The 19,771-nt window shown below is 39.6% G+C and overlaps 1 long non-coding RNA gene across 1 annotated transcript in view; it reads right to left on the reverse strand.

Annotated features, from left to right (window-relative positions):
- Positions 1-7,316: 7,316 nt before the first annotated feature.
- LOC118007761 overlaps positions 7,317-19,771 on the reverse strand; it is a 101,074-nt gene continuing 88,619 nt past the window's right edge. The window contains exons 6-7 of the long non-coding RNA XR_004678478.1: positions 9,611-9,750; positions 7,317-8,052 (exon numbers count right to left, since the gene is read on the reverse strand). This is a non-coding gene — a long non-coding RNA (uncharacterized LOC118007761). The remainder of the gene's footprint in view (positions 8,053-9,610; positions 9,751-19,771) is intronic.

Here is a 19,771-nt window from a genome sequence, read left to right on the forward strand (position 1 = left end):
CCCTACTGAGCAGAACCTACTGAGTAATCACGAGTGAGGAAATGTCTTAGACACAGAACCACCTGGCAGAAAAGGACCTTGGAGATGATGATATTTTGATTTTCAACAGTCAAGAGTAACTCACTCAAGGACATGACCGTGAGTCCCAGGTGCTCTCCCCAATGTCCTAGAAGGCTTCCTGGGACAAACCAGTGCTGCATGCTGTGGGTGATACCTTTCCTGAGGGAGTAAAGAAAGGAGGCGAATCTGGCAGCCCTGCTAAAGAGTCAGTTCTTATTTTTCCTTTTCTTTCTAGCTTTTTCTCAATCCCACAGTTGGTACATATACTATTAATTTTGGTACATATTCTCAGTCACATAGTTGGTACATATACTGTCTCATTTTCTAACCTGATACATGTGAACATCTCCCAGTCTAGCTTATAACATTTCAACAGAGCCAGGATGAGGATGAGGTGAAAGAGGCAACTTGCACAATCCTGAGACTGTGTTTCCTTACGTTTTTCACACTGCTCTCCTGCCTCACTTACCTCACGTTAGACCCAGCCCTCCATTTTAACAAATCTAACCATTTTGACTGTGTGGCTGATTTATTTACAATACAGGTCAAGATAGAGAATTGGGAAGCCTATTATTCAGATAATTAGCCAAAAAGATGACACATATAAAATGAATCTCTAACAGCATCCCTGACCCTTTCCTGCATAACAATTATATTAGCAAAACAGAGATGGAACACCAATGCCTTGGAACTGACTATGAAAAATATATAATTAACATTAGTATGTTAAAGGATTCCAAACCCAAAATAATCACAGCATCGCAGGCAGACTTATTTTAGATATATTTCAAACATCAATCTCTTGCCCATGGGTTTTAAATTTAATTTGAAACACATTTTGCTGTCTAAATTATACGAGTAATAATTGCCTTGAAAAGAGAAAAACTGCTCCATACTATTGCCACATGACAAATGAAAGAGAGAATAAGTAAGCGGGACAACTGGCAAAAAATGAGAAGGGCACATCTCACGTGTGATCCTTTGCTAGAACGTGAGGCTTTTGAGCTTTTGAAATGTAGACGAGATTAGAATGTGGCTTCTCTTTTGCATAAGTACTGCTATTTGAATTAGGGCACTTAACTCTATCAGCACCAAGGGCTGAACTGATCAGTAAGATCCCTCTCATGTTGTTATGAAATGATGCTCAGGCTGAGACAACTGGGGCTAATTCTTTGCAACGTAGAGTGAGCACAAACCATCCAATGGACAATTGTGAGTCTCAAGAGCCTGAATACGGATAACAAATCAGAGAAGACAGTGACAGTACTGAAACCCTAAGGCAAACCCAAACCAGCTTAAACACCAAAGGGAAGTTGGTTGGTGCAGGGACTCCCAATTTACAGTTGAGTCATCGAAAAGCAGGAAGGTTAGGGATGGATTTGGGCCTCCGGAACAGCTAAGGCTATGACCAGAGTGATGACTGCCTCTCTCTCAATCCCCTTCTCCCTCTCTGTCTCTCTCTCTCTCCCCGCCTCCCCTTCCTCTCTTTCTCTTTCTCTTTTCTATTTGTGTCTTTCTCATATTGGATTCCTTCTCTCCCACTGCAGCCCCCTTCTTTTTCCAAATATCAAGAAATTTGACCTGGAGAAAAGGGTCATGTGAGAAAAGGGCAGCCCTGACATAGCCACATAGTAACCTCCCTGAGAAGAGAGGGGGTAAGGAAGGATGTTGCTGGAGAGACAATTCCATAGATGTCTTTTTAGCATTCATTCTAAATGTCACCTTGTGCCAAAGACCACTTTACAACCTTTAAAGAAGAAGAACCCCAACAGATGTGTGCTAAAGACTAAGCATTTCCTTATTTTATGTAACTTAAAAGATGGGAAAGAAGGAGGGCATGGGAACTGCTTTTAGAGACAACACAATACACATATTTATATGGCCTATCTTTCCTGTGTTGGGGACACTGACTTTATCTTGTCAAGAGGGAAAAATAGGGACAGGGAAAGTTGGGTCACTGATCTCTTCTTGGTCACACCATTCAGAGAATCACCATCCATGTCTCCAATAGCCAGTACATGAATCAGCATTTGAGGCAGTCTTGTGTTGTGGTGGTTGTGTTGTTTCATTCTGAGGAGTGAGGGAGCAGAAGAGGCCTGCTGCTGTGAATCTCAACATAAGGAAATTTTCTAGACCAATGCTCGGCAGATACTTCTCCTTACTCTCATGGGAAGAAATTTCCTGCCCTACAGGAGTATCAGTCAGCAGTTCTCTGAAAAGATGAAAGAGAAAAGTTGACCCTGCTTTCCTGATTGTAATAATAGTAGCAATAATGATAAAATAGCCATAACAACATCAACAACTAGTATTACAACTTTTAAATAAAAACAGCTAACATTTATTTATAGTTTGCAGTACATAGGTATAGCCCTGGAAGTTGTTTGTGCATATAACCACTCCACTTTTATTACAAACTAATGATGAGAATCCGGTTGCCAAATGAGGTATATATTCTTAAGGCCCTTAAAACCTAGCAAGCACAATTACTAAAATTGAATCTACCAATCAACACAATGGTTAGGCATGTGATTGTTGTTTAAAATCCAGTAATTAGCCAAATGAGACTCCCTACATTAAACCACCCCCCCCAGAAACTCTGTTGCCAAATGTTGTCAAGGAAAAGAAGGAAAATTATTTCTTTGCTTTCTCAGATACTGTAGGGATTTCCTGTGTGGTCACGATATTTGAGTGGTACAACCTGTTGTCTGAACAAATTCATCAGTTTGGTCATGAGGTATTCTTAACAAATGGACCAGTCTGTAGCTAAGAACACATAAAAAGAAAAGAAAAGAAAAGAAAAAAAAAACTTCTAAGAGTTAATCACATCTCTACAGAATCTATTGTTTTGTAAAGAGAGTGAGCTCTGCTTGTATTCCTTTTCCAGTTTTGAAAATGGGTCTTGCCCTTTTGGCTCCTTTATGGATTGAAAATGTTAATTCAATAATATTTATTTTGCACCCAGAAGGACCTATCCCTTGAATGTCTCGACAAAATAAATGCTTCAGTTAAATTTGACTATGCTTTGCCGGTAGCTCTTAAGATATTTCCCCCCTGAATTAATGAAACATACAAAATTCAGATGGTAGCATATGGTGTCTTCCATGGGAACATTTCATTTAAATTACTGAGAATTCTGCAATCTGATTCCACTTTAATAAACACACAAAAAGTACTTCTTATATTATAAATGTCTAACTAGCCAGATTAAGTATTTTCGTATGCTTTGCTGATTTTTCCAGTACCTTCAGGAGTTATAATAAATGTTTTATGTATAATCAAAGGATATGTGCAAGCTATTTATCAACTATTAAGCACCTGCTTAAATATTTCTAAAATATCAAGGGGAGTGGCAATCTACATGAAACTGTAGCAAACAGCCCAACCTGACACTTTATACATACCAGTGCCCCGCACATCCACAGAATTTATTAATCAAACAATCCATTAAATCATTATCCCCTAAATTTCAAAATTGACCTGCACATGGGAAACAGGGGAATATAAATTATTAAAAAAAAAAACAACTCCCGGGGGACAATTTGAAAATATTTATTAACATCCTTAAAATTATTCACAACTTTTTTGACCTAGAAATTCTGCTTCTGTGAAGTCATCCTAAGGAAGCAAATAAATATACTAAAGAATTTATATTTATCACAGCATGACTTATATCAGTGCAGTTGGCATGCCCCAGCCTGTGGTTTTATAATAAGGTAAAATTTTCACTAAATACTCAAAATGGCAATCATATGCCATTTTACCCTTAGTTGCCTATGCTGAATGTAAGCTGACCTCAGATTGTCTTTCACTTATTCCTGAGAGGAAAAAAAAAGATGTTCTGATCTGCAAAGAGTACTCTTGTACATTTTTAAGAAGAAGGCAGTTTACATGTATGTACAGGAGTAGAACATGCAGTGCCTAGGGGAAAAAAGCCTGTCTGTATATACACCAAAATGCTAATAATGATTATCACTGGATAGTTGGGTTGCAAATGATTTTTTTAATACTTATTCTGCAATTTCCAAATTTTCAACACAGTGGTTATTGTTCTCATTGTTATAGCCAAGTAATATAGTACATATTGTAAAAGCTGTCAAGGTACTAAATATGGGTGCTGCCCAGCCTTTCACTGATGACCTCCTCTTCTAGAATATTCCTGCCTCTAAGAGCTCTGATTTCTGCTTACCTACGAAAGCTCTTGGGAAGCCTCTGACACTGCTTCTCAGACTGCAAAGCCCCTCATTGTAATATTGTGATCTGTTCACACATCCCATGCACATCACTCCTACTCATTAATTTTATGAGTGGAAACATAGATGAGATCACTGGCAAAGTCACAAAGGTGCGTCCTCGTAGGTGGGATTTGAACTTGTATCATTTCGTTATCGAGCGTGTTTATTCTGGAGTCTAAACTTGCAGATTCCATTTCTCTCCAAAGTGGAGGGCCCCACAAGTGAAAAATGGAAAGTTTGTAAATTTTCAATTTAACCTGGAAAGGACTGGGTTCAGAACAAACCCAGATACCTAGAATTCTACCCAACATCTCCACTTGTATCTACAGGGAGCAGCTCAAACTCAATTTGTAGAAACACTTCCAGAAGCTCCTTATTGCTCACTGAGTCACATTCAGATCCCTTAGTCCAGCATTTCAGATTTTCTATGCCCTGTTCTTAAGACCATTTCTGCCCATATTGCTTTCTGTTTCTGGACATAATTCCTTTTTACCCAAACATTTTTATTCACCATAATTTAAACATATAATGTGTCTGTCAGTTTTCATGCAATTACTTATGCTGCTCCCACTTCTTAAAATTTTCTGCTCTGTATGGATTATGCCATCCATTAAATGCTGTGTCTTACTTTTCCCTACTTCTATATCAGACCCAACTAGTCTAATTTAATTTCTGGTTCTGCCTTAACCCAGACTGGGGAGAGAATAGACAGGCTAAATTGTTTTTAAACTTCTCAAGTTTTAAAATATCTTTCCTCATTTGCTAGAGAAGCAATGCCTGCACAATAATGCTTACATTATCCTAATAAAAATGTAAACATTTGCATGTAAACTATGCTTTACCATCAACAGATTCCAAGACAGAAAACAGAATTTGAGAAGGGAAAATGGACAAGTAAATCCTCATATCTATTTAATTATAAGGCACTCATGTAGAATTTCCTTTGGCTGCCTCCATCAATACAGCAATGATGTTCATAACCACTTTGACAGGACAATATCATCAATTTGGCAAAACAAAAAGGAAAATAAGATATCATCAATCCCTTTGATTTGATTCCTTTCTTCTTTCATTTTTAGCTTATTAGATTGCATGCATTTCTAAGAGCCACCAAAATAGAATGGCATTAAAAAATACGAATAAAATAATCAGAGAAAGACCAGTTGTGGTCAGAAGATGAGTGTCAGGCTATGAAGTTCACAATATATCTTATAGGCAAAGGGGATCCTAGTTGAGTATTTCAGGCAGGGGACTAATGTAATTAGATTTGTTTCTCAGAAAGTAACCTGGTCAAAAAGAGAAGATGGACTAGGATTGATGAGGGGTGAGGTATAGGGAGCTATGGCCATGATCAAGCAAATATTGAACTTGGGTATTGGGGTTTGGGAAAGAAGCGCTAAGGATGGGGACTAGAGGTCAGATTGTAAAGTGTTTTTGAAAAGCAGCATGTTGATTGTTGGAAGCTAGGGAGTGATGTCCTGTGGATATTGTAAGAAACTGACTTTTAAGGTATCTTTCTGCAAACAAACGTTTATTAGCATTTTTCATGTTCTATGTCTATTACCACCTGTAGAAAAGCAGTAGCTACAAACCACAGCCATCTTACTTCTAAAGCCAAGAGAGAAAGTAGGCACTGCCCATTGTTCCCTTGACTCTGAATCTGCCCATTTGTGAGTTTGAAATGACGAAGAAGCAAAAAGAACGTCTCTTCTAGACAGAAAAATTTGATGACGATGATTTCCTAATAGAAACAACATCAATACACACAAACGGGAAAATACAAAGAGCAGAGGGTTAAGTGTGCAGTTAAGTCCAAATGCCGAATGTTGAGTTGCTAAAATAGAGAAGCGTCACTGGAATTTATTCTGAAATGAAGCTTTCACAGTGCTTGTCAGTTCCTCCAATAGCAGTTTACCACAACATAGGCTGACAGATCACACCATATTTTTAATATTAACTCATCCACAGCTCTAGACGCAGGTGCTGCAAAGAGTCCAAAGTCCATGGATGTTGTAAACAGGGTTTGCCGCCCCGGTTTTCTCAGCCTTGAAGATTAACTCCCAGGCCCTAGATTCATTCTCCTAACATGGAGAGGAGAGGAGAAGGAATTGCCAGAACTGGTTTCTTGGTAAACCCCTTTCTGCACAAGTAAGATGGTAATCGTCAAAAAATTGAAGGCTGGGCACTTTAATTTTCTACCATCTGTAATCATATGCAAACTGTGGTGAAGCCAAAAATGAAGTCAAAGTACAAAGGCATCTAATATGTCATTTCTTGTGTCATTTTTCTGGACTATGGATCTGGAGAAAATAAGCTGTTTGCAACAGGGTAATTCAGTTATATGATGCACTCATGCAAAATCCCATTTTAAGTGACAGGGCATCATTACAGAGTAACCACATGATATGGATAGGGGCAGACTCCAGCAGATGGCCACGCTTCTTTATTTGAGCTGTCACATCATGAATCAGAGGGGACCAAAATGAATAAGAGCCCTGTTTTAAGAGTAGAAACTCCATGCTGACATGAAAACGGAGGGCTGCTTAGGCACACTGGCAGTTTCTTCAGGACTCGGTAGGGCAGTCGAGTTTCCCATAGATGGAATTTTTTTTAATTTTATAGTTTGCATATAGTTGACACGCAGTGTTACATTAGTTTCAAGTGTACAGCATAGCAATTCAGCTTCTTTATAGGTTATGCTGGGCTCACCACAAGTGTAGCTACCATCTGTCACCATGCAACCCTATTAAAATATCATTGGATATATTCCCTACACTTTGCCTTTTATTCCCACAACTCATTCATTCCATAGATGGAAGCATGCATCTCCCACCCTCCTTCACCCATTTTGTCCATCCTCCCAGCCCCCTTCCTCTGGCAACCATCAGTTTGTTCTCTGTATTTATAGGTTTGATTCTGTTTTTTATTTGTCTGTTTCTTTAGATTCCACATATGAGTGAAATCCTATGGTATTTCCTTTCCCAGTCCGATGTATTTCACTTAGCATAATACCCTCTAGGTCTAGATGGAGATTTCTGGTGAAACAAATAAAATACCTAAAACAATAACTAAATTTAAACTACTCCCTCCAGTAATGACTTTAAAACATGTGAAAGTTGTGTAGGGGAATAATCTTTAGGTCTAGAAATACAAGAAAAAAGTTAGAAAGTTCATGTTTATATGGGTTAGCAAAATTAGACAAGATATAGCACAGTTTAAATGTTTATCTAATAATGTGTAAGCTTGGTACATTGGGTCACACACATACATAAAAAGATAGGTGAGAATTTCTCTGGGCTTGAATTGGAGCTAGAAAAAAGTTGTCTGTCTCAATATTGTTAGTAATCCCAATTATTTAGGAAGAAATTCTAAGCATGTAGCTTCTCAGTGAAGCAGCAAGAGGCAGAATAAACACAAGCTTAAGAGACAGACGCAGGTTCAAATCCTGTTTCCTCCCACTTAGTAGCAATGTGACTTCACCAAGTATAAATTTTGGATGAGACTATTGGCCCCATTAGCTAGAGGGAAGGTAACAGGTGGAAAACACCTGACATAAGTCATGTTAATGTGCATCTCCCTTCTTTTCCCTCTGAGGCCGAGGTTCTTTCAGCCTCCCAAGGGATCAATTACGGTAGCGGTTGGTCCAGAGCAAGGCTGTGTTATGAGGCATCCCACAGTTTCTTCTTCATTTCATTCAAGCCACCTTCATTGCAGCTTCCTTCCATTTTCTGACTCCTTAGAGATGAATTGATGTGTCTGCCTGGAATACAAATTGCTAAAGTCGTGCTTATGTCTTCGTCCTGACAGCTAAGATAAAAGTTTCATGGAGAAGTGGGTTGTGCTCAGGCAATAGCACAGAAAATACAACTCTTTAAATCGGCTTAATTTTACCATTCTCAAAAACTTGCTGAAAATATTTCCTCCTCTGTATCAGTTTTTAGAGACTTGATAAAACAAAAACCTCTTGTTAGTCCCATAATTCTTCCTTGCACAGAAGAGATCTAATATATTTCCTGAGGATATACTTTGACGGTTGAGCTCTACAATGATTTCATAAAAATATCAGACATAAAAGAAATATCAAGGATGGACTCTCTCAGAGAGAAACAAAGTTCCTCTCGCTTCAGCAGTTTGCACGCCAATATGATACTAAGTTGTTATGGCTGAATTTAGTAGTGGAAACAACCACACTAGTGCACATGGCACAGAGGAAGGGTGTCTCTCTGCCCAGCTGCTGCTCCACAAATTCCCAATGCCTGGGGGGCCCAGGAGATGGCAGACCGACAGTCAGGGAGCTCTTCACTCAAGTGTTCACTGAGGCCACTTCACCCTGAAACTGCTTGGACCTCCACGTTTACTGGCATGAAGTGAGCTTATCTCTGCCTCAAGTGAGTCTGGAAAAGGTGCTTTGTGTTATCTACGTAATTATTCCGGTCCCCTGATTATGTAGGATGGAAGACAAAGAAAAGAATTTTGTCTCTCTCTTGGTCGTGAGATATTAACAATGAAACAAAAGAATGAATTAGTAGATTCTGTTAGATTATGAGACCTAAGATTAAGTGTATACACAGTGAGTGTACTTGTTCTTTGCTCCAAGATGTCTTCCTCTTCCCACATTCTGAGTACTGGAACAGAATGAGAGAGTATGCCCATGATTTGTGTTCATGGCTCTGATGAGGTTATGATACATCACAAAAACAAATTTATATCCACTATTCAAAATATAAGACCGAAGTATCCATACTTGGGGAGAAGCACAGGTGAGAGAAGAGGAAGGAAGGAAGTAGGAGCATCTAATCTTTAGGTCTAGAACCAGCTCACCAGAGATTAGGTCACCAGAGATTAGGTCACCAGAGATAATGTGTCATTATTGCTGTATTGTTGGATTGTCATCATTACCAAGGGTCAATATTGGATCAGTGCGGTGGGTAGACATCTCAACAGAATGAATAGAGAAACAAATAAACAAATGTAATGAGAGATTTTAGAAAGAAAAGAAGAGAAGGAGAAAACAAGGGGATATAAAGAAATAGAAATTAGATAATTAGGAATGCTTTGGGACTTGATTCGATAAGTAAATATAGATCAGTGTCAGCCATAAAGCCCTGAGTGCTTTAGAAGAACATGTTTTGCATAAATAAGAGGGGTTTTTCCCTAAAGGGACAGACAACATAGAAAATTCACAGGGTGTGTAAAAATTCAGTCTATCATTCTCAGTGGACCTCTCCCAGGACCTGTTTCTCATTTCATTCTAAGCTATATAAAACACATTTAAGTACGGGATTTCAAGTATGTTGACTTTTAAAAAAGAACCTCACTTTGAGAGCTCTTCAGGGACAAGAAACAGAACCTGGGTGCTTTTCATCTTCTTCTGAACACTCTTGTCTTCTTTCACTGTCACAAACATACAGTGCCCATTTTTCAGATGCTATAGTCTCTTATCGATTGCAGCTGACATCTAGAACAGAATCAAATACGTTAAGTCTTTTCTGCAGGTTTTGTTGACATTCTAAGCCTGAAACTTTTCAGGAAAAACTTAGCCTTCTCACACTTTATTCATAATTGTTCATGTTTAGTGTTTTTAATTCTAATTCTAGTATAACACAATTGTTAATAAATGTATGATATCGAGCCTTTAGTTTCTTTGTTCAACCAGTTGCCAGATCAGCCCTCCATTTTCTCCTACCAAAGTCCTCCTTCCCACTACCACGTAATAGCAGGCCCTGAGTTCACTGGGGCCATTGGAACACATATTTGAAATCCACCCAGTCACAGAATGTCAAGAGCGTCTTACTGCCCAAACTGTCGCCACCATTTCACTGAACAGTTTTTAAACAATTTTAGGGTCGTTGTCAGCTAGTATGCTGCTGTCTGTTTAATCAGTTCCTTATCATACATGAATCCATTCAACTCCCGAGAAATACAGGAAGGTCCACACTTGTTCATCTGATGGCTTCTAATGAGAGAATGTACATGTATCGTTGGCATATTGGTACACCGTGAGTTTCGTTGTGCCCACAGTTCAGGTCCAGGCCATTCTGTGGGTAAAGCCTCACTACACACTCAAAAGTCATCATCTGTTTGGGGGATGAAAGTCACTAACTCACTAAACCTTTATTATTAAGGTACTGACAATGTCCCAGACACTATGCTATAGAGTTCATAGGTGGTGTGTATTTATCTCAGAAACAACACAATGAAGCAGATACTATCTTTGGGTACAATTTACAGATTGAGGAAAACATTGCTGAGAGAATGAAGTCACTCCCAAGGCCATGCAGCTAGTTGGTGGCAGTCAAATTTGAATCCAGGTCTTTATGTCTCCCGAGCCATGCTCAGAAAGAGCACTAGTTTTAGCGCACTTAACAGTCACATGGAGGTCTTATTTAAAGCTACAGAGTCCCACAGAGATTCTGATTCTCATCCAGAAAATCAAGAATGAGGTTCAGCATTCTTGCCATATCAGCATCAAGAGGTAGAATTTAGGGATGCCTGGGTGGCTCAGTCGGTTAAGTATCTGTCTCCGGCTCAGGTCATGATCCCAGGGTCCTGGGATCAAGTCTCACATTGGGCTCCTTCCTCAGCGGGGAGCCTGCTTCTCCCTCTGCTCATGCACTTGCTCTCTCTCTCTCTGACAAATACATAAAATCTTTTTTAAAAAAGAGGTAGAATTTATTTCTCTACCCTCTTGAATCTAGTAGGCTTTGTGTCTGCTTTGACCAATAAAATACAGAAGAACTGATGATGTTAAAGGCATAACCTTTAACTACCCTGGAATCATTTGCTTCCTGTCTCTTTAAACCATGAGACTACCCTGTAACCACCATGCTGTGAAAAGCCCAAGCCTTATAGAAAGGCCCTGAAAGATGAGGCCACATGTGATGCAAGAGAGAGCAAGAAAGAGAAAGTGAGAGACAGAAAGAAAAGTGCTAAGGAGCACTAAAGCACCGCACATGAGTAAAGATGGCACCTTGGAAGTGGATCTTCCAGCTCCAGCCACCCCAGTGGACACCATATGCGGCAGATATAAGCCATCCAGCTGGGTCCTTCTTCAATTCCTGATCCCAAAATCATGAGCAAAATAAATGATGTTGTCAAGCCGTAAATTTTGGAGTAGTTTGTTACAGAATAATAGAAATCTGCAGTATACTCCCACACATAATTATAATTATATACATATATTATATATACTGGATATATATATATATAGAAAGCAAAATAAAAAAAATGAAACCCTTATGCAAAAAAGAGTTTTAACCAAATTTAATGTAATAGAGTAAAACATTTTTTCCTATAATTTTCTTGAATTCTCATTTTCTATTTTGCATGTATAAACATGGCCATAAAATTCTGCCTCTGGGGTCAAATTTTTATTATTTATGTATTTTAGCTTTAAAATATTTTCTATACTGAAGTTGTTGATACATTGCCTTTAATTTTGCATTTCCTCTTACCTTTATTTCATTTTTCCAAATATACTGAGGTGTACTTGACAAATAAAAATTATATATACTTAAGGGATACAGTGTCATGTTTTGATATATGCATACATTGTGAAATGATTATCACAGTCAAGTTAGTTAACACACCCATCATCTCACATAGTTCCATTTGTGTGTGTGTCTAGTAAGAATACTTAAGATCTACTCTCTTAGCAAATTTCAAGTATACAAGACCGTATTACTAATTATAGTCACCATGCTATATGTTAGATTGCCAGAATTATAGAGATACATTTATGACTCCAAAATTGTGCTGTCTTCTGCAGAAGCAATGTGATATGAGGCACACACAAAGATCTACATTCCACTTTTTTTGCACCTGATTCATCTGTTCAGAGATCAAAGTCAGTCTGAGTTATTAAATGAATTTTTATGTATTCTTCTCTAGAGACACGAATTGAGACTGAAAGGCTTCATTATCATAAGTTCCCAGATGAACACAAGTCCAGTGAAATTTAACAAACTTTTAACTTGCATAAGCAATTGTTAACTTTTCAGAACTAATCTGTTTCCGCACTGGAGATATAATGGCATTTTATCCTTTTAACCTCATGCCTAGACACTCTGCACAGAAAATCCTATTTTGATCATTAAAATTGATGCACATACCAAATCATTGAATAACTACACTCATTCCCATCTGCTAGGGAGGCACAGTGCCACATAGAGGTGGCTCGCCAAGACTTTTGAGGCATAACAACCAACCTAAGATAGGATCAGACGTAAAACATGCTGCTTGCAATAACAGTTCTGCCCAGTCTGACTTTCTGTTTAACTCTGGGCAAAATGTTTCAATAGAAAACATTATGACCATCATGTGTGGACATAATCAATTATAAAGGTTAGTATTTGGGACAGCCTGATGGAAGTTATATCTGACTTTCCTAAAATGCTCACGATGTCATGAAGAACGTCCTCATCACTGTCAGGGCCACCTTACCATCTGAATTGGAACACCATGACTTTACCTGGACCTGCATTGGAGGTCTACCTCAACCTAACCCACAACTGGCCCCTACTTGGCTCTCTTTAGTTTATTGCTGAGTTTTTGACAGGATCTGTACCAAACCTGTCACAAATCCCTCCTCAACTCTTCAACACTGCTTTCGACCCAAATTTCTTGTCTAGTCTCATGGTTTAGGTATAGGTTATATCTGATCACTTCTCTCCAGCAATTCAGGCTCATATACCCAACTGTTTGTGGGGCATCTCTACCTAGATGTACATAGCACTTCAATCTTAATGCATCCCAAACTGAATTTGCTATCTTCAGTTCATCATTTGCCATGTTGCCATGGCAACATCACCACCCAGTTCTGCAAATCTTCTCCCTTACTCCAGGCCTTCAATCAGGTACCACGTCTTGCCATGTTTAGCTACTCATACGTTTCAAATTTAGCCCCTTCATGGAAGCCTTCTACCACAACCCTGGTTCAAGTGCTCATTATCTCTCACATCAACTGTTGAAAAAGATTTTCAGACCTCTACACATTAGCCCACCAAAAATAGTAATAGTTAACATTTATTGAGTGTTCCCATGTATCAAGCACTTTTCAGGGTTGTTGCATGTATTAATTCATGTAATCCTTCATAGGTGTTTTTATGATCCTCCATGTTAAAGATAAGAAGTCAAGGCAGAGAAATTAAGGTGCTTGCCCAATACCATGTCTAAGCATGTCAGAACCAGAGTACGGATCCAGAAGTCTGACTTCATAGCCCAGGCTCTTAACCACTCCACTCCACGACCTAATTATGGCCTCCATTCATTTAGAATGGCTGCCAGTCACTCACAGGCTTAAAACCGGCCTTCCTAGGAAAGCATTCAGAGCCCTTTGTGATGTAACCCCCACCTACTGCTCTCTTGTATCTCCAGGCTTTTCTTTTCACTGGTCTTTTCTTCCTGTGTGCAGATCTACTCAGGATTCTACCATTTTAAGAAAAAGATCTTCCATTAACCCTGTCACCCTTCCAGGTTCCTGCCTCACCTCTCCCCTTCACACTCTTCAACCAAAGAGAAAACAACACTCCAATTCTCCATTCTCCCACACATCACTCTCCCATTAACCCTCTCTTCAGGCTCCCATCCTCTTTTACTAAACCTGCTTTTGCAGATCATCATTGATGATCTCTAATTGACAAACTGAAGGTTGTGAAATGTGAAGTTAAAGAAAACCCCTTGAGCCCAGCTCACTCTTTCTAGCTAGGTGATCTTCAGCAAATTATTTAACTTCTCTGAGCTGGTGATTATTCCCCTTTCCATCTCTTCCTGTCTGAAGTGTATCTACCTTCCTTCTATCCTGATACTGTCAAGCCATCCCCATCCCACCCTAACCATAATACCCTCATCTGTACCTGTTTTCCCTAAAAATCACCCCGCACCCAGGACTTTGTCTCTCCTCTCTTTCCACCCAGTCCATGCTTGGCTACTTACTACCTGTATGATCTCTGGCATTTAACTTCTCCTCCCATGGTTCCTCATTTAAAATATAAAATTAATAATACCCATATTCATACTTAACTTTTTTATAAGGATTAGTTAATATAGAGAGAGTTACAATGAAAACTCTGAAGAGTCATTCACATGTTGGTGTGGTTGTTGTATTAGTGTGTATGTTGGGGGGTGCTTTTGAAACAATCTCAAACTTAGAGAAAAGCTACAAGGACAGTACAAAGAATAACTTTTTCCTTCAACTATTTAGTTCAGATTTATGCCCGATCTCCCCCTAATACTTTAGTGTCTATTTCCTGTCAACAAAGACATTATGCAACATAACAACAAAATCAGGAAATTGACATTGATGCATTACTACCACCTACTCCTCAACCTTTCAAGGATTTCCAGATAGCAAAATGATCCAGTTCGGAATCACACGTTACATTTAGTCGTTATGTGTCTTTAATCTCCTTTGCTCTGGAAGAGTTCCTCAGCTTTTTTTCAACTTATATGACATTGACACATTTGAAGATTAAAGGACAGTTATTTTGTGACATGTCCATCAGTTTCACTTTGTCTGTTGTTTCTCATGATTAGATTCTGGTTAGGAGTCTTTGGCAAGAATATCACAAAAGTGATGGTGCATTCTTTCTAGCAACCTCTTAGGTGGTGTATGATTTTTGTTTGTCCCACTGATGATGCTAACTTTGATCACTTGCTAGGGATGGTATCTGCCAGGCTTTTCCACTGTGAACTTACTTTTTTCCCTTATTCATACATATTTTGTGAGCAAAGGACTATGTGGAAGAGGTATTTTGAAGTTATGTAAACATCCTTTTTTCTCATCAAATTTTCAACTTATTCATTTGTTTATTATATCAGTATGAACTTATGATTTCTTATTATTCTCAGTGATTAATTGTTTATTTTGAGGCTCAAATAGTTCAAGATTTGCCTGGGAAGAGCCAAAATATGTCATTTTGATGTGCCCTATCATCTTTTTAGCACCTCCTTACTTTCTAGTACAAAAAGCTATTCCAGGCTCTTGTATTTTCCTTGTCCCAGCTCTGGAATCAGCCATTTCTTCATGGAGACCTGGTTCCTTTTAGAGCTTTCAGTGGATAATGGTATTTGGAGTCCAGGATGTGAGCTCTGGGTATACTCCTTGCTATAGTAGAGAAAGCTATTCCAAGACCTTTTCACTGGAGAGAAGAGTGAGGGTATGTATCTGTATGCATATACACATGCATACACACACACATTTACATCAAATATGAACAGCTTGTGAGAGAAGATTGGCTGTGAAAGGAAGAAGAGATAACAAAAAATAAGATCAATAAAAGTAATACAAGTTTTTCCTTCCTTTTTCCCCCTTTTCTCTTCCTGAATAAGTCAGTCCTAAAGCTATTGGAGAGAGCTATCTACAGGGAAGCTTGGCTGGTGTGGGATGGAGGAGCCCAAGCAGGGTGAGGAGTATGTCTACGCAGAGGAAAGGCCCAGGTTGAGATTTCCTAAGCCCAAGGCAGAAGCGGGGTAGAGGGTGAACTGTGAAGAGGAGAGGAGTACGATGGTATGGGCTATTGGAGCTTAAGCAGGGTGAAGGGGGGGCCAGATTAATCTGAATTTTCCAGGGAAACAGAAGCAATAGGGGAGAGAAGGAAAGAGAGAGACAGAGAGATTTACTATATGATTATTGAGGCTGAGAAATCTAGGATCTATAGTCAGCAAGCTGGAGACTTAGGAGAGCTGATGGTATAAATTCTAATCTGACTCTGAGACTATGTCTTGACCAGTCTTGGCTAAGACAAGACCAGTGTCCCAGCTCAAAGATAGTTAGGCAGAGAGCAGGAATTCTTTCTTACTCTTACTCTGTTCAGGTTGGATGAGGCCTACCCACAATGGGGAAGGCAATCTGCTTTATTCAGTCTGTAAATTCAAATGTTAATCTCATCTAGAACCATCCTCACAGGTACATCCAAAAATAATGTTTAACCAAATATCTGGGTACCCCATGACCAAATCAAGGTGATACATAAACTTAACCATCACAGTATCCATATGTGAGGATATTCTGGCTGCAATTTCAGAGCCTAAGGGGGGTGATGAATGTGTCCGTACAGGGGAAGGCCCAGTGGGAGTTACTAGAACCCAAATGAGGTGGGAAGGGCATCCATGAATGGGGACAACCTGACATAGGTGTCACAGCATGGCAAGGTGAGCATGCTGTCCATGCAGAGATGTTGCTTGGTGAGGGACATCAGAGCCCAAGCAGGATAAGCTGAGTGTACACACTGGGGAAGGTGTATATACCTTCCTGGGGTATAGGAACACAGAGCTGTATGGGATGTAAGGACAGCATTAAGAGAGAGGAGAGGGTGGCCATGGTGATGGGTGATTTGGTTGCACACAGGAAGGTTGATCAAATGTGTAACACCTCACAGTGGCCTTTCCCCCATGTGGACACACTCCTCATCCTGCTTAGCCTCCAGTGTCCCACACCAGCCAGCCATCTATGTGCCCAGCTCTCTTGCTTTGCCCCACCTAATGGTTTTAGGACTGAATTATTCAGGAAGGGAGAAGGAAAAGGAAAAGAGGCATAGTGTTCTTTTTATTGGCCTTTTTTTGTTTGTTATCTGTTCTTCCAGCACTGCCAGTATTCTCTGACAAGTTGTTTGTATTTGCTATCCTCATTTTCTACTCTTTAGTCATTCCTCAACCCACTCCCATCTGGCTTCAGCCCTCAGCACTTTCAGATGTCACTAGGTCACCAATGTCTTCTTTATTTTTAAACCCAAGAGATCTTTTTTAGTCCTTGTGCCACCTAATCTGTTTGAGGTATTTGGTCATTTGACCTCTGAACATAGCCCATTCCTTTTGCTTCCATGACATAACACTCCTGTGATCTTCCTCCTGCTTCACTGGCTAGTTCTCCTTTATATCCTCCTCTTCCTCCACCTACTGCTTGAATGCTGGCACTGTCCAAGACTCAGTCCCAGGCCTTCTGCTCTTCTCACTCTTCATGCTCCCACGTTGCAGACCTGCTTTTGCTCTCGTTGTCATCTATATGCTAATATTTTATTTATTTTTTTAAAGATTTTATTTATTTGAGAGAAAGAGGGAGAACAAGCCAGGGGAGCATCAGGGAGAGGGAGAGGGAGAAACAGGCTCCCCCCCGAGCAGGGAGCCCAACGTGGGGCTCAATCCCAGGACCCCGGGATCATGTCCTGAGCTGAAGGCTTAACCGACTGAGCCACCCAGGTGCCCCTATATGCTAATATTTTAGAAATCTTTGTCTCTATCTCTGTAAGCCTGACTTTGAGCTCAAAACACATACACCCCACTGTCTGCCATGCATTCATTCATGCATGTATTTATTGAGTATTTATTGAGCAGTATTTATTGAGCACCTGCTATATACTAGGTGCACTGTTGTAGAATCTTAACATCTTCATTTAAATGTCTCAGAGTCACCTAAAACTCAACATACTCAGATAATGCCATTATCATCATCTTTCATTTGTGGTCTATGCGTATATCCAAGGTTCTCCAACTCAATACAGGGCATAATCATCTTATCCTCTGTCAGAGCCAGAAACATCTGACCCTCAACTCCTCATCCTCACATCTAGTCTATTACTAAGTCCTACTGATTTTACCTTTTACTTATCTCTTAAATCTCTCCAATTCTTTCCATTTCCGTGAACACTTAGACCTGGCCACCATTGTTCCTGGACTACAGCCTCCTAACTGGCCTCCCTGTCTCTAGTCTTGACCCTCCGCATACACATACTTTCAAACTACTGTCCATATGGTAGTCAGAATGTTCTTTCTACAATATAGATATATTCATATATCTATGATATATATATAGATATAATCATATCATTTCCCAGCTTTTAAATCTTTCATTTTGGGCTCCCTTTGCTCTTGAGTTAGAGGGGAAACTCGAACATAGCTTCAAAGCTGCCCATGATCTATCCTGCTTAGCTCTTCAGCCTCACTTCTGCTCTTTCTGCACATTGAACCTTCTCTACAGGCTCCAGATGGTTCTTTTGGCTGATAACATCCCTCATTTCTGCTACCTCCACTTAGGAACACCCTTCCTCTTGCCCTTTTCCTGAAGAACTTCTACTCATCCTTCAGGTCATGGGAATGTTGCTTCCTCAAAGAAGCCATCCCTGATACATAGACATGGTTAGGTCCTCTGTACCCTGAAACCCCCTGTCCTTTCACATATCATGCTTGCTTTCTTATAATCACTTGTTTAAAATTCTGTGTTCCTAGACAGGCTCATGTTCCATGAAATCAGGAATCCTTTCTATCTTACACCATCTATGTTTCACACGGTGACAAGCACACAGCAGAAGTTCAATAAATATTTGCTAAATGGATGAGTGAATTATTGGTGCTATAATAATAAACTAGACCCTATTAGGTTTATCCTTTTACAGTCTGGAAACATCATGAACTGATTTTAATGCATTCAATTAGTGTTAATAGATAAATATGTGATGCTATGTGGTATAATCATTGAGAACAGCCTGCTTGTTTCAAATCCCAGCATCTTCCCTTATTCACTCTGTGCCTTGGGCAGTCGCTACTATTCCTGTACCTATATTTGCCCATCTGTCATATGTTGTACTGAAGATTAAATGAGTCAATGTGCGTAAGTTACTTAGAACAGTGCCTGCAGCAATACTATATAAATAAGAGTTATTATTATTTTTGTGATATTTTCATCTAGACAAGCACCTTGCCTTTACAAACTTCCTTGATCATGGGAATAGATTCAAAAGATAAGGAATTTCAGGAAAGGGGACAGAATAGTGAACAAGACCATTTTGGGGGAAGATTCCAAGATAGTCCAGTCTAAACCTGCTGTATGGGCATGATTATGAGTAGCAACTCTCTTGATCTCAATAGTGTTTATCTCAAAGTTACCCCAATAGAAGATAAACTGTAATGGCCAACCTGAGAGTTGGCCTCCAGAGCCTCCAGAGCCTCTCCATGTTTTATGGATATGATCTCCACCCTGGCCCTGAAGCCAGGAACCCTCATCCCTTCTTTGCAGGGACTTCCCAAGACTCATCATAGCAACACAGAAACACTTAGACCTCCCGCTAGTATATGGACATGATGCATTGCTTCAGGCTATACATGACTCCTCTCAGTGCCACATTTGTTCTTAAATGGAACTTAAGTCACAGGAGGAGGGATAATGGAGAGAGTGGCAGCTTAGCAACAGAGGTGACTTTATGGGCTGGTTGTTCTCTAACCTGTTCTCTTTTGATGTTGTATCGATCCCCAGGTGAGGACAGGCACAAGTACAGAGGAAATGTCAGGTGTGGATCATGTTGTTTAAAGCTCATTTAAAAATACCTGGCACAGTATTTAATGCATAAATAAATAAAGATATTTAAATTTTTTAAATGGCCATAACAAAAGAGAAGTTTTAAAGTAATTAAAAATGGGCGCCTGGGTGGCTCAGTTGGTTAAGCGACTGCCTTCGGCTCAGGTCATGATCCTGGAGTCCCGGGATCGAG

Source organism: Mirounga leonina, unplaced genomic scaffold (genome assembly GCF_011800145.1).
Source record: "Mirounga leonina isolate KUSES-001 unplaced genomic scaffold, KU_Mleo_1.0 Mir_125, whole genome shotgun sequence".
Classification (NCBI taxonomy): Eukaryota; Metazoa; Chordata; class Mammalia; order Carnivora; family Phocidae; genus Mirounga; species Mirounga leonina.